Genomic DNA, 16485 nt, shown 5'->3' on the forward strand with positions numbered 1-16485 from the left:
CAGCATGGGGAGGTCCGGAAACATGCAGTGGCCATATAGGATAGGTTTCGAAAAACATCGCTAGTGGTGCACATTTTATGGGTGTGTAAAATTACATTGACTAGTAGGAGTGAGAAAAACATCACGGGGTGTTGTGAATAGGAGTGTCTGAATAAGGACAGGCAGTGAGTGGCAATGTAGGATGGAGAAAACCACCACGGGGTGGTCAGCATGGAGAGGTCAGGAAACATTCAGTGGTAATGTAGGATAGGTTTCTGAAAAGCATTGCGGGGTGATGCACATTGTCAGGGTGTCTATCAGGGCATTCAATAGTAGGAGTGAGAAAAACATCATGGGGTGGTGTGAATCGTAGGACGTGAATTAGGATAGGCAGTGAGTGGCAATCTAGGATGGAGAAAAGCACCATGGGGTGGTCAGCATTGGGAGGTCAGGAAACATGCAGTGGCAATGTAGGATAGGTTTCTGAAACACATCGCGGAGTGGTGCACATTGTATGGGTGTGTAACATTACATTCAGTAGTAGGATAAAGAAACATCACGGGGTGGTGTGAATCATAGGATATGAATTAGGATAGGCAGTGAGTGGCAATGTAGGATTGAGAAAAGCACCAAGGGGTGGTCAGCATGGGGCGGTCAGGAAACATGCAGTGGCAATGTAGGATAGGTTTCTCAAAAGCATCGCAGGGTGGTGCGCATTGTATGGGTTTGTAATATTACATTCACTAGTAGGAGTGAGAAAAACATCCCGTGGTGGTGTGAATCATAGGATCTGTATTAGGGTAGGCCATGAGAGATAATCTAGAATAGAGAAAAGCGCTACAGGGTGGTCAGCATGGGGAATTCAGGAAACATGCAGTGGCAATGTAGGATAGGTTTCCGAAGAACATCGCGTGGTGGTGTGCATTATATGGGTGTGTAACATTACATTCACTAGTAGGAGTGAGAAAAACATCACGGGGTGGTGTGAATCGGAGGGTCTGAATAAGGACAGGCAGTGAGTGGCAATGTAGGATGGAGAAAAGCACCACGGGGTGATCAGCATGGGGAGGTCAGGAAATATACTGTGGCAATGTAGAATAGGTTTCTGAAAAACATCGCGGGGTGGTGTGCATTGTATGGATTTCTAACATTACATTCGCTAGTAGGAGTTAGAAAAACATGACGGGATGGTGTGAATCGGAAGGTCTGAATACGTATAGGCAGGGAGTGTCAATGTAGAATGGAGAAAATCACCACCAGGTGGTTCTGCATTGGAAGGTCAGGAAACATGCAGTGGCAATGTAGGATAGGTTTCTGAAAAACATCGCGGGGTGGTGCGCGTTGTAGGGGTATCTAACAGAAAATTCACTAGTAGGAGTGAGAAAAATATCACGGGGTGGTGTGATTCAGAGGCTCTGAATAAGGATAGGCAGTGAGTTGCAATGTAGGATGGAGAAAAGCACCACGGGATGGTCAGCATGTGCAGGTCAGGAAACATGTAGTGGCAATGTAGGACAGGTTTCTGAAGTACATCCCGGGGTGGTGCGCATTGTATGGGTGTGTAACATTACATTCACTAGTAGGAGTGAGAAAAACCTCACGGGGTGGTGTGAATCATAGGATCTCAATAAGGAGAGGAAGTGAGTGGCAATGTAGGATGGAGAAAAGCATCATGGGGTGGTCAGCATGGGGAGGTCAGGAAACATGTAGTGGCAATGTAGGATAGGTTTCTGAAAAACATCCCGGGTTGGTGCGCATTGTAAGGGTTTCTAACTGGCCATTCACTTGTAGGAGTGAGAAAAACATCACGGGGTGGTGTGAATCATAGAATCTGAATAGGATAGGCAGTGAGTGCCAATGTAGGTTGGAGAAAAGCACCACAGGGTGGTCAGCATGGGGAGGTCAGGAAACATGCAGTGGCAATGTAGGACAGGTTTCTGAAGAACATCGCGGGGTGGTGCGCATTATATGGGTGTGTAACATTACATTCACTAGTAGGAGTGAGAAAAACATCACGGGATGGTGTGAATCGGAGGGTCTGAATAAGGACAGGCAGCGAGTGGCAATGTAGGATGGAGAAAAGCACCACGGTGTTTTCAGCATGGGGAGGTCAGGAAACATGCAGTGGCAATGTAAGATAGGTTTTTGAAAAACTTCCCGGGGTGCTGCACATTTTATGGGTGTGTAACATTCATTCACTAGTAGGAGTCAGAAAAACATCACGGGGGGGTGTGAATCATAGGATCGGAATTAGTATAGGCAGAGCGTGGCAATCTAGCATGGAGAACAGCTGCACGGGGTGGTCAGCATGGGGAGGTCAGGAAACATGCAGTGGCAATGTAGGATAGGTTTCTGAAAAACATAGCGGGGTGGTGCGCATTGTAATGGTGTGTAACATTACATTCACTAGTACGAGTGAGAAAAACATCACGGGGTGGTGTGAGCCATAGGATCTGAATTAGAATAGGCAGTGAGTGGCCATCTACGATGGAGAAAAGCACCACGGGGTGGTCAGCATGGGGAGGTCAGGAAACATGCAGTGGCAATATAGGATAGGTTTCTGATAAACATCGCGGGGTGGTGCGCATTGTAGGGGTTTCTAACAGGTCATTCACTAGTAGGAGTGAAAAAAATAAAACACGTGGTGGTGTGAATCCGAGGCTCTGAATAAGGATAGGCACTGAGTGGCAATGTAGGATGGAGAAAAGTACCACGGGATGGTCATGGGTAGGTCAGGAAACATGCAGTGGAAATGTAGGATAGGTTTCTGAAAAACATCAGGGGTGGTGCTCATTGTATGGGTATGTAACATTACATTCACTAGTAGCAGTGAGAAAAACATCACGGGGTGGTGTGAATCATAGGATCTGAATTAGGATAGTCAGTGAGTCGCAATCTAGGCTGGAGAAAAGCACCACTGGGTGGTCAGCATGGGGAGGTCAGGAAACATGTAGTGGCTATGTAGGATAGGTTTCTGAAGTACATCGCGGGGTGGTGCGCATTGTATGGTGTGTAACATTACATTCACTAGTGGGAGTGAGAAAAACATCACGGAGTGGTGTGAATCATAGGATCTCAATTAGGATAGGTAGTGAGTGGCAATGTAGGATGAAGAAAAGCACCATGGGGTGGTCAGCATGCGGAGGTCAGGAAACATGCAGAGGCCATGTAGGATAGGTTTCTGAAAAACATCGCGGGGTAGTGCGCTTTGTGTGGGTGTGTAACATTAGATTCACTAGTACGAGTGAGAAAAACTGCACGGGGTGTTGTGAATCATAGGATCTGAATACGGATAGGCAGTGAGTGGCAATGTAGGATGGAGAAAAGCATCACGGGGTGGTCAGTATGGGGTGATCAGGAAACATGTAGTGGCAATGTAGGATAGGTTTCTGAAGTACATCGCGGGGCGGTGCGCCTGGTATGGGTGTGTAACTTTATATTCACTAGTAGGAGTGAGAAAAACATCACAGGGTGTTGTGAATCATAGGATCTCAATTATGATAGGCAGTGAGTGGCAAGGTAGGATGGAGAAAAGCACCACGGTGTTGTCAGCAGGGAGACGTCAGGAAACATGCAGTTGCAATGTAGGATAGGTTTCTGAAAAACATCCCGGGGTGGTGCGCATTGTAAGGGTTTCGAAATGGCCATTCACTAGTAGGACTGAGAAAAACATCACGGGGTGGTGTGAATCATAGGATCTGAATAGGATAAGCAGTGAGTGGCAATGTAGGATGGAGAAAAGCACCACGGTGTTTTCAGCATGGGGAGGTCAGGAAACATGCAGTGGCAATGTAAGATAGGTTTTTGAAAAATATCGCGGGGTGCTGCACATTGTATGGGTGTGTAACATTCATTCACTAGTAGGAGTGAGAAAAACATCACGGGGTGGTGTGAATCATAGGATCAGAATTAGTATAGGCAGAGCGTGGCAATCTAGGATGGAGAAAAGCAGCCCGGGGTGGTCAGCATGGGGAGGACAGAAAACATGCAGTGGCAATGTAGGATAGGTTTCTGAAAAACATAGCGGGGTGGTGCGCATTGTAATGGTGTGTAACATTACATTCACTAGTAGGAGTGAGAAAAACATCACGGGGTGGTGTGAATCATAGGAGGTGAATTAGGATAGGCAGTGAGTGGCGATCTAGGATGGAGAAGAGCACCATGGGGTGGTCAGCATGAGGAGGTCAGGAAACATGCAGTGACAATGTAGGATAGGTTTCTGAAAAACATCACGGGTTGGTGCGCATTGTATGGGTGTGTAACATTTCATTCACCAGTAGGAGTGAGAAAAACATCACGGGGTGGTGTGAATCATAGGATCTGAATTAGAATAGGCAGTGAGTGGCAATGTAGGTTGGAGAAAAGCACCACGGTGTGGTCAGCATGGGGAGGTCAGGAAACATGCAGTGGCAATGTAGGACAGGTTTCTGTAGAACATCGCGGGGTGGTGCGCATTATATGGGTGTGTAACATTACATTCACTAGTAGGAGTGAGAAAAACATCACGGGATGGTGAGAATCAGAGGGTCTGAATAAGGATAGGCAGTGAGTGGCAATGTAGGATGGAGAAAAGCACCACGGGGTGGTCAGCATGGGGAGGTCAGAAAACATGCAGTGGCAATGTAGGATAGGTTTCTGAAAAGCATCACGGGGTGGTGCACATTGTAAGGGTGTCTAACAGGCCATTCACTAGTAGGAGTGAGAAAAACATCATGGGGTGGTGTGAATAGTAGGATGTGAATTAGTATAGGCAGTGAGTGGCAATCTAGGATGGAGAAAAGCACCATGGGCTGGTCAGCATGTGGAGGTCAGGAAACATGCAGTGGCAATGTAGGATAGGTTTCGAAAAACATCGCGAGTGGTGCGCATGGTATGGGTGTGTAAAATTACATTGACTAGTAGGAGTGAGAAAAACATCACGGGGTGGTTTGAATCAGAGGGTCTGAATTCGGATAGGCAGTGAGTGGCAATGAAGGATGGAGAAAAGCACCACGGGGTGGTCAACAAGGGGAGGTCAGGAAACATGCAGTTGCAATGTAGGATAGATTTCTGAACAACATCGCCGGTGGTGCACATTGTTTAGGTGTGTAACATTTCATTCACTAGTAGGAGTGAGAACAACATCAAGGGGTAAATTGAATTGGAGGGTCTGAATAAGGATAGGAATTGAGTTTCAATGTAGGATGGAGAAAAGCACCACGGGGTTGTCAGCACGGGGAGGTCAGGAAACATGCAGTAGCAATGTAGGATAGGTTTCTGAAACACATCTCGGGGTGGTGCGCATTGTATGGTTGTGTAACATTACATTCACTAGTAGGAGTGAGAAAAACATCACAGGGTGGTGTGAATCATAGGATATGAATTACGATAGGCAGTGAGTGGCAATGTAGGATTGAGAAAAGCACCGTGGAGTGGTCAGCATGGGGAGGTGAGGAAACATGCAGTGGCAATGTAGGATAGGTTTCTGAAAAACATCGCGGGTTGGTGCGCATTGTATGGGTGTGTAATATTACATTCACTAGTAGGAGTGAGAAAAACATCACGGGGTGGTGTGAATCATAGGATCTGAATTAGGGTAGGCAGTGAGTGGCAATGTAGGATTGAGAAAACCACCACGGAGTGCTCAGCATGGGAAGGTCAGGAAACATGCAGTGGCAATGTAGGATAGGTTTCTGAAAAACATCGCGTTGTGGTGCGCATTGTATGGGTGTGCAACATTACATTCACTAGTAGGAATGAAAAAAATATCACGGGGTGGTGTGAATCGGAGCGATGTATTAGGATAGGCAGTTAGTGGCAATGTACGAATGAGAAAAGCACCACGGGGTGTTCAGCATGGGGAGGTCCGGGAACATGCAGTGGCAAAGTAGGATAGGGTTCTCAAGTACTTCGTGTGCTGGTACGCATTATTTGGGTTTGTAACATTACATTCACCTGAAGGAGTGAGAAAAACATAACGGGGTGGTGCGAATCTTAGGATCTGAATTAGGATAGGCAGGGAGTGACAATGTAGGATGGAGAAAAGCCCTATGGGGTGGTCAGCATGGGGAGGTCAGGAAACATGCAGTGGCAATGTAGGATATGTTTCTGAAAAACATCGCAGGTGGTGCGCATTGTATGGGTGTGTAACATTTCATTCACTAGTAGGCTTGAGAAAAATATCACGGGGTGGTGTGAATCATAGGATCTGAATTAGGATAGTCAGTGAGTGGCAATCTAGGATGGAGAAATGCACCACGGGGTGGTCAGCATGGGGAGGTCTGGGAACATGCAGTGGCAAAGCAGGATAGGGTTCTGAAGTACTTCGCGGGGTGGTGCCCATTATATGGGTTTGTAACATTACATTCACTAGTGGGAGTGAGAAAAACATCACGGGGTGGTGGGAATCTTAGGATCTGAATAAGAATAGGAAGTGAGTGGCAATGTAGGATGGAGAAAAGCACCACGGGGTGGTCAGCATCGGGAAGTCAGGAAACATGCAGTTGCAATGTATGATAGGTTTCTGAAAAACATCGCGGGGTGATGCGCAATGTATGGGTGTGTAACATTACATTCACTAGTAGGAGTGAGAGAAACATCAAGGGGTGGTGTGAATCGGAGGGTCTGAATAAGGATCGCAAGTGAGTGGCAATGTAGGATGGAGAAAAGCACCATGGGGTGGTCAGCATGGGGAGGTCAGGAAACATGTAGTGGCAATGTAGGATAGGTTTCTGAGGAACATCGCGCGGTGGTGCGCATTGTAAGGGTGTGTAACATTACATTCTCCAGTAGGATTGAGAAAAACATCACGGGGTGTTGTGAATCCTAAGATCTGAATTAGGAGAGGAAGTGAGTGGCAATGTAGGATGGAGAAAAGTGCCACGGTGTGGTTACCATGGGGACGTCAGGAAACATGCAGTTGCAATGTAGGATAGGTTTCTGAAAAACATCCCAGGTTGGTGCGCATTATATGGGTGTGTAACATTACATTCACTAGTAGGAGTGAGAAAAACATCACGGGATGGTGAGAATCAGAGGGTCTGAATAAGGATAGGCAGTGAGTGGCAATGTAGGATGGAGAAAAGCAGCACGGGGTGGTAAGCATGGGGAGGTCTGGAAACATGCAGTGGCAATGTAGGATAGGTTTCTGAAAAACATAGCGGGATGGTGCGCATTGTAATGGTGTGTAACATTACATTCACTAGTAGGAGTGAGAAAAACATCACGGGATGGTGTGAATCGGTGGGTCTGAATTAGTATAGGCAGTGAGTGGCAATGTAGGATGGAGAAAGGCACCATAAGGTGGTCAGCATGGGGAGGTCCGGAAACATGCAGTGGCCATATAGGATAGGTTTCGAAAAACATCGCTAGTGGTGCACATTTTATGGGTGTGTAAAATTACATTGACTAGTAGGAGTGAGAAAAACATCACGGGGTGTTGTGAATAGGAGTGTCTGAATAAGGACAGGCAGTGAGTGGCAATGTAGGATGGAGAAAACCACCACGGGGTGGTCAGCATGGAGAGGTCAGGAAACATTCAGTGGTAATGTAGGATAGGTTTCTGAAAAGCATTGCGGGGTGATGCACATTGTCAGGGTGTCTATCAGGGCATTCAATAGTAGGAGTGAGAAAAACATCATGGGGTGGTGTGAATCGTAGGACGTGAATTAGGATAGGCAGTGAGTGGCAATCTAGGATGGAGAAAAGCACCATGGGGTGGTCAGCATTGGGAGGTCAGGAAACATGCAGTGGCAATGTAGGATAGGTTTCTGAAACACATCGCGGAGTGGTGCACATTGTATGGGTGTGTAACATTACATTCAGTAGTAGGATAAAGAAACATCACGGGGTGGTGTGAATCATAGGATATGAATTAGGATAGGCAGTGAGTGGCAATGTAGGATTGAGAAAAGCACCAAGGGGTGGTCAGCATGGGGCGGTCAGGAAACATGCAGTGGCAATGTAGGATAGGTTTCTCAAAAGCATCGCAGGGTGGTGCGCATTGTATGGGTTTGTAATATTACATTCACTAGTAGGAGTGAGAAAAACATCCCGTGGTGGTGTGAATCATAGGATCTGTATTAGGGTAGGCCATGAGAGATAATCTAGAATAGAGAAAAGCGCTACAGGGTGGTCAGCATGGGGAATTCAGGAAACATGCAGTGGCAATGTAGGATAGGTTTCCGAAGAACATCGCGTGGTGGTGTGCATTATATGGGTGTGTAACATTACATTCACTAGTAGGAGTGAGAAAAACATCACGGGGTGGTGTGAATCGGAGGGTCTGAATAAGGACAGGCAGTGAGTGGCAATGTAGGATGGAGAAAAGCACCACGGGGTGATCAGCATGGGGAGGTCAGGAAATATACTGTGGCAATGTAGAATAGGTTTCTGAAAAACATCGCGGGGTGGTGTGCATTGTATGGATTTCTAACATTACATTCGCTAGTAGGAGTTAGAAAAACATGACGGGATGGTGTGAATCGGAAGGTCTGAATACGTATAGGCAGGGAGTGTCAATGTAGAATGGAGAAAATCACCACCAGGTGGTTCTGCATTGGAAGGTCAGGAAACATGCAGTGGCAATGTAGGATAGGTTTCTGAAAAACATCGCGGGGTGGTGCGCGTTGTAGGGGTATCTAACAGAAAATTCACTAGTAGGAGTGAGAAAAATATCACGGGGTGGTGTGATTCAGAGGCTCTGAATAAGGATAGGCAGTGAGTTGCAATGTAGGATGGAGAAAAGCACCACGGGATGGTCAGCATGTGCAGGTCAGGAAACATGTAGTGGCAATGTAGGACAGGTTTCTGAAGTACATCCCGGGGTGGTGCGCATTGTATGGGTGTGTAACATTACATTCACTAGTAGGAGTGAGAAAAACCTCACGGGGTGGTGTGAATCATAGGATCTCAATAAGGAGAGGAAGTGAGTGGCAATGTAGGATGGAGAAAAGCATCATGGGGTGGTCAGCATGGGGAGGTCAGGAAACATGTAGTGGCAATGTAGGATAGGTTTCTGAAAAACATCCCGGGTTGGTGCGCATTGTAAGGGTTTCTAACTGGCCATTCACTTGTAGGAGTGAGAAAAACATCACGGGGTGGTGTGAATCATAGAATCTGAATAGGATAGGCAGTGAGTGCCAATGTAGGTTGGAGAAAAGCACCACAGGGTGGTCAGCATGGGGAGGTCAGGAAACATGCAGTGGCAATGTAGGACAGGTTTCTGAAGAACATCGCGGGGTGGTGCGCATTATATGGGTGTGTAACATTACATTCACTAGTAGGAGTGAGAAAAACATCACGGGATGGTGTGAATCGGAGGGTCTGAATAAGGACAGGCAGCGAGTGGCAATGTAGGATGGAGAAAAGCACCACGGTGTTTTCAGCATGGGGAGGTCAGGAAACATGCAGTGGCAATGTAAGATAGGTTTTTGAAAAACTTCCCGGGGTGCTGCACATTTTATGGGTGTGTAACATTCATTCACTAGTAGGAGTCAGAAAAACATCACGGGGGGGTGTGAATCATAGGATCGGAATTAGTATAGGCAGAGCGTGGCAATCTAGCATGGAGAACAGCTGCACGGGGTGGTCAGCATGGGGAGGTCAGGAAACATGCAGTGGCAATGTAGGATAGGTTTCTGAAAAACATAGCGGGGTGGTGCGCATTGTAATGGTGTGTAACATTACATTCACTAGTACGAGTGAGAAAAACATCACGGGGTGGTGTGAGCCATAGGATCTGAATTAGAATAGGCAGTGAGTGGCCATCTACGATGGAGAAAAGCACCACGGGGTGGTCAGCATGGGGAGGTCAGGAAACATGCAGTGGCAATATAGGATAGGTTTCTGATAAACATCGCGGGGTGGTGCGCATTGTAGGGGTTTCTAACAGGTCATTCACTAGTAGGAGTGAAAAAAATAAAACACGTGGTGGTGTGAATCCGAGGCTCTGAATAAGGATAGGCACTGAGTGGCAATGTAGGATGGAGAAAAGTACCACGGGATGGTCATGGGTAGGTCAGGAAACATGCAGTGGAAATGTAGGATAGGTTTCTGAAAAACATCAGGGGTGGTGCTCATTGTATGGGTATGTAACATTACATTCACTAGTAGCAGTGAGAAAAACATCACGGGGTGGTGTGAATCATAGGATCTGAATTAGGATAGTCAGTGAGTCGCAATCTAGGCTGGAGAAAAGCACCACTGGGTGGTCAGCATGGGGAGGTCAGGAAACATGTAGTGGCTATGTAGGATAGGTTTCTGAAGTACATCGCGGGGTGGTGCGCATTGTATGGTGTGTAACATTACATTCACTAGTGGGAGTGAGAAAAACATCACGGAGTGGTGTGAATCATAGGATCTCAATTAGGATAGGTAGTGAGTGGCAATGTAGGATGAAGAAAAGCACCATGGGGTGGTCAGCATGCGGAGGTCAGGAAACATGCAGAGGCCATGTAGGATAGGTTTCTGAAAAACATCGCGGGGTAGTGCGCTTTGTGTGGGTGTGTAACATTAGATTCACTAGTACGAGTGAGAAAAACTGCACGGGGTGTTGTGAATCATAGGATCTGAATACGGATAGGCAGTGAGTGGCAATGTAGGATGGAGAAAAGCATCACGGGGTGGTCAGTATGGGGTGATCAGGAAACATGTAGTGGCAATGTAGGATAGGTTTCTGAAGTACATCGCGGGGCGGTGCGCCTGGTATGGGTGTGTAACTTTATATTCACTAGTAGGAGTGAGAAAAACATCACAGGGTGTTGTGAATCATAGGATCTCAATTATGATAGGCAGTGAGTGGCAAGGTAGGATGGAGAAAAGCACCACGGTGTTGTCAGCAGGGAGACGTCAGGAAACATGCAGTTGCAATGTAGGATAGGTTTCTGAAAAACATCCCGGGGTGGTGCGCATTGTAAGGGTTTCGAAATGGCCATTCACTAGTAGGACTGAGAAAAACATCACGGGGTGGTGTGAATCATAGGATCTGAATAGGATAAGCAGTGAGTGGCAATGTAGGATGGAGAAAAGCACAACGGTGTTTTCAGCATGGGGAGGTCAGGAAACATGCAGTGGCAATGTAAGATAGGTTTTTGAAAAATATCGCGGGGTGCTGCACATTGTATGGGTGTGTAACATTCATTCACTAGTAGGAGTGAGAAAAACATCACGGGGTGGTGTGAATCATAGGATCAGAATTAGTATAGGCAGAGCGTGGCAATCTAGGATGGAGAAAAGCAGCCCGGGGTGGTCAGCATGGGGAGGACAGAAAACATGCAGTGGCAATGTAGGATAGGTTTCTGAAAAACATAGCGGGGTGGTGCGCATTGTAATGGTGTGTAACATTACATTCACTAGTAGGAGTGAGAAAAACATCACGGGGTGGTGTGAATCATAGGAGGTGAATTAGGATAGGCAGTGAGTGGCGATCTAGGATGGAGAAGAGCACCATGGGGTGGTCAGCATGAGGAGGTCAGGAAACATGCAGTGACAATGTAGGATAGGTTTCTGAAAAACATCACGGGTTGGTGCGCATTGTATGGGTGTGTAACATTTCATTCACCAGTAGGAGTGAGAAAAACATCACGGGGTGGTGTGAATCATAGGATCTGAATTAGAATAGGCAGTGAGTGGCAATGTAGGTTGGAGAAAAGCACCACGGTGTGGTCAGCATGGGGAGGTCAGGAAACATGCAGTGGCAATGTAGGACAGGTTTCTGTAGAACATCGCGGGGTGGTGCGCATTATATGGGTGTGTAACATTACATTCACTAGTAGGAGTGAGAAAAACATCACGGGATGGTGAGAATCAGAGGGTCTGAATAAGGATAGGCAGTGAGTGGCAATGTAGGATGGAGAAAAGCACCACGGGGTGGTCAGCATGGGGAGGTCAGAAAACATGCAGTGGCAATGTAGGATAGGTTTCTGAAAAGCATCACGGGGTGGTGCACATTGTAAGGGTGTCTAACAGGCCATTCACTAGTAGGAGTGAGAAAAACATCATGGGGTGGTGTGAATAGTAGGATGTGAATTAGTATAGGCAGTGAGTGGCAATCTAGGATGGAGAAAAGCACCATGGGCTGGTCAGCATGTGGAGGTCAGGAAACATGCAGTGGCAATGTAGGATAGGTTTCGAAAAACATCGCGAGTGGTGCGCATGGTATGGGTGTGTAAAATTACATTGACTAGTAGGAGTGAGAAAAACATCACGGGGTGGTTTGAATCAGAGGGTCTGAATTCGGATAGGCAGTGAGTGGCAATGAAGGATGGAGAAAAGCACCACGGGGTGGTCAACAAGGGGAGGTCAGGAAACATGCAGTTGCAATGTAGGATAGATTTCTGAACAACATCGCCGGTGGTGCACATTGTTTAGGTGTGTAACATTTCATTCACTAGTAGGAGTGAGAACAACATCAAGGGGTAAATTGAATTGGAGGGTCTGAATAAGGATAGGAATTGAGTTTCAATGTAGGATGGAGAAAAGCACCACGGGGTTGTCAGCACGGGGAGGTCAGGAAACATGCAGTAGCAATGTAGGATAGGTTTCTGAAACACATCTCGGGGTGGTGCGCATTGTATGGTTGTGTAACATTACATTCACTAGTAGGAGTGAGAAAAACATCACAGGGTGGTGTGAATCATAGGATATGAATTACGATAGGCAGTGAGTGGCAATGTAGGATTGAGAAAAGCACCGTGGAGTGGTCAGCATGGGGAGGTGAGGAAACATGCAGTGGCAATGTAGGATAGGTTTCTGAAAAACATCGCGGGTTGGTGCGCATTGTATGGGTGTGTAATATTACATTCACTAGTAGGAGTGAGAAAAACATCACGGGGTGGTGTGAATCATAGGATCTGAATTAGGGTAGGCAGTGAGTGGCAATGTAGGATTGAGAAAACCACCACGGAGTGCTCAGCATGGGAAGGTCAGGAAACATGCAGTGGCAATGTAGGATAGGTTTCTGAAAAACATCGCGTTGTGGTGCGCATTGTATGGGTGTGTAACATTACATTCACTAGTAGGAATGAAAAAAATATCACGGGGTGGTGTGAATCGGAGCGATGTATTAGGATAGGCAGTTAGTGGCAATGTACGAATGAGAAAAGCACCACGGGGTGTTCAGCATGGGGAGGTCCGGGAACATGCAGTGGCAAAGTAGGATAGGGTTCTCAAGTACTTCGTGTGCTGGTACGCATTATTTGGGTTTGTAACATTACATTCACCTGAAGGAGTGAGAAAAACATAACGGGGTGGTGCGAATCTTAGGATCTGAATTAGGATAGGCAGGGAGTGACAATGTAGGATGGAGAAAAGCCCTATGGGGTGGTCAGCATGGGGAGGTCAGGAAACATGCAGTGGCAATGTAGGATATGTTTCTGAAAAACATCGCAGGTGGTGCGCATTGTATGGGTGTGTAACATTTCATTCACTAGTAGGCTTGAGAAAAATATCACGGGGTGGTGTGAATCATAGGATCTGAATTAGGATAGTCAGTGAGTGGCAATCTAGGATGGAGAAATGCACCACGGGGTGGTCAGCATGGGGAGGTCTGGGAACATGCAGTGGCAAAGCAGGATAGGGTTCTGAAGTACTTCGCGGGGTGGTGCCCATTATATGGGTTTGTAACATTACATTCACTAGTGGGAGTGAGAAAAACATCACGGGGTGGTGGGAATCTTAGGATCTGAATAAGAATAGGAAGTGAGTGGCAATGTAGGATGGAGAAAAGCACCACGGGGTGGTCAGCATCGGGAAGTCAGGAAACATGCAGTTGCAATGTATGATAGGTTTCTGAAAAACATCGCGGGGTGATGCGCAATGTATGGGTGTGTAACATTACATTCACTAGTAGGAGTGAGAGAAACATCAAGGGGTGGTGTGAATCGGAGGGTCTGAATAAGGATCGCAAGTGAGTGGCAATGTAGGATGGAGAAAAGCACCATGGGGTGGTCAGCATGGGGAGGTCAGGAAACATGTAGTGGCAATGTAGGATAGGTTTCTGAGGAACATCGCGCGGTGGTGCGCATTGTAAGGGTGTGTACCATTGCATTCACTAGTAGGAGTGAGAAAAACATCACGAGGTGGTGTGACTCATGGGATCTGAATTAGAATAGTCAGTGAGTGGCAATGTAGGATGTAGAAAAGCACCACGGAGTGGTCAGCATGGGGAGGTCAGGAAACCTGCAGTGGCAATGTACGATAGGTTTCTGAAAAACATCGTGGTGTGGTGCGCATTGAAAGTGTATCTAACTGGCCATTCACTACTAGGAGTGAGAAAAACATCACGGGTTGGTGTGATTCATAGGATCTGAATAGGATAGGCAGGGAGTGGCAATGTAGGATGGAGAAAAGCACCACGTGGTGGTCAGCATGGCGAGGTCAGGAAAGAGGCAGTGGCATTGTAGGATAGGTTTCCGAAAAACATCGCAGGGTGGTTCACATTGTTTGGGTTTCTAACATTAGATTCACCAAAAGGAGTGAGAAAAACATCAAGTGGTGTTGTGAATCGGATGGTCTGAATAAGGAGAGGCAGTGAGTAGCAATGTAGGATGGAGAAAAGCACCACGGGGTGCTCAGCATGGGGAGGTCAGGAAACATACAGTGGCAATGTAGGATAGGTTTCTGAAAAACATCGCGGTGCGGTGCGCATTGTAAGGGTTTCAAACAGGCTATTCACTAGTAGAAGTGAGAAAAACATCACGGGGTGGTGTGACTCATAGGATCTGAATTAGGATAGGCAGTGAGTGGCAATGTAGGATTGAGAAAACCACCACAGAGTGGTCAGCATGGGGAGGTCAGGAAACATGCAGTGGCAATGTAGGATAGTTTTCTGAAAAACATCGCGTGGTGGTGCGCATTGTATGGGTGTGTAACATTACATTCACTAGTTAGGAATGAAAAAAATATCACAGGGTGGTGTGAATCGGAGCGATGTATTAGGATAGGCAGTAAGTGGCAATGTACGAATGAGAAAAGCACCACGGGGTGTTCAGCATGGGGAGGTCGGGAACATGCAGTGGCAAAGTAGGATAGGGTTCTGAAGTACTTCGTGGGCTGGAACGCATTATTTTGGTTTGTAACATTACATTCAAGAGAAGGAGTGAGAAAAACATCATGGGGTGGTGTGAACCAGAAGATCTCAGTAAGAATAGGAAGTGAGTGGCAATGTCGAATGGAGAAAAGCACCACAGGGTGGTCAGACGGGAGGGAGGTCAGGAAACATGCAGTGGCAATGTAGGATAGGTTTCAGAAGTACATCGCGGGATGGTGCACATTGTATGGGTGTGTAACATTACATTGACTAGTAGCAGTGAGAAAAACATCACGGGGTGGTGTGAATCAGAGGGTCTGAATTAGGACATGCAGTGAGTGGCAATGTAGGATGGAGAAAAGCACCACGGGGTGGTCAGCATGGGGAGGTCAGGAAACATGCAGTGGCAATGTAGGAGAGGTTTCTGAAAAACATTGTTGGGTGGTGCGCATTGTGAAGGGTTTCTAACAGGCCATTCACTAGTAGGAGTGAGAAAAACATCACGGGGTGGTGTGAATCATAGGATCTGAATTAGGATAGGCAGTGAGTGGCAATGTAGGATGTAGAAAAGTACCACGGGGTGGTCAGCATGGGGAAGTCAGGAAACATGCAGTGGAAATGTAGGATAGGTTTCTGAAAAACATCCCGGGGTGGTGCGCATTTTATGGGTGTGTAATATTACATTCACTAATAGGAGAGAGAAAAACATCACGGGGTGGTTTGAACCATAGCATCTGAATTAGAATAGGCAGTGAGTGGCAAACTAGAATGGAGAAAAGCGCTACGGGGTGGTCAGCATGGGGATGTCCGGAAATATGCAGTGGCAATGTAGGATAGGTTTCTGAAAAACATCGCGGGGTGGTGCGCATTGTATGGGTGTGTAACATTACATTCACTAGTAGGAGTGAGAACAGCATCAAGGGCTGATGTGAATCGGAGTGTCTGAATAAGAATAGGAAACGAGTGGCAATGTAGGATGGAGAAAAGCACCACGGGGTCGTCAGCATGGAGAGGTCAGGAAACACGCAGTTGCAATGTAGGATAGGTTTCTGAAACACATCGCGAGGTGGTGCGCATTGTATGGGTGTGTAACAATACATTCACTAGTAGCAGTGAGAAAAACATCACGGGGTGCTGTGAATCATAGGACATGAATTCGGATAGGCAGTCAGTGGCAAAGTAGGATTGAACAAAGAACCACGGGGTGGTCAGCATGGGGAGGTCAGGAAACATTCAGTGGCAATGTAGGATAGGTTTCTGAAAAACATCGCGGGGTGGTGCACATCGTAACGTTTTCTAACATGCCACTAATCAGTAGCAGTGAGAAAAACTTCATGGGGTGGTGTGAATCATAGGATCTGAATTAGGAGAGGCAGTGAGTGGCAATGTAGGATGGAGAAAAGCACCACGGTGTGGTCAGCCTAGGGAGGTCAGGAAACATGCAGTGGCAATGTAGGATAGGTTTCTGAAAAACATCGCGGGGTGGTGCGCACGGTATG

This window comes from Cavia porcellus, unplaced genomic scaffold (genome assembly GCF_034190915.1).
Source record: "Cavia porcellus strain 051 isolate PalLab524CR breed Dunkin Hartley unplaced genomic scaffold, mCavPor4.1 scaffold_24, whole genome shotgun sequence".
Lineage (NCBI taxonomy): Eukaryota > Metazoa > Chordata > Mammalia > Rodentia > Caviidae > Cavia > Cavia porcellus.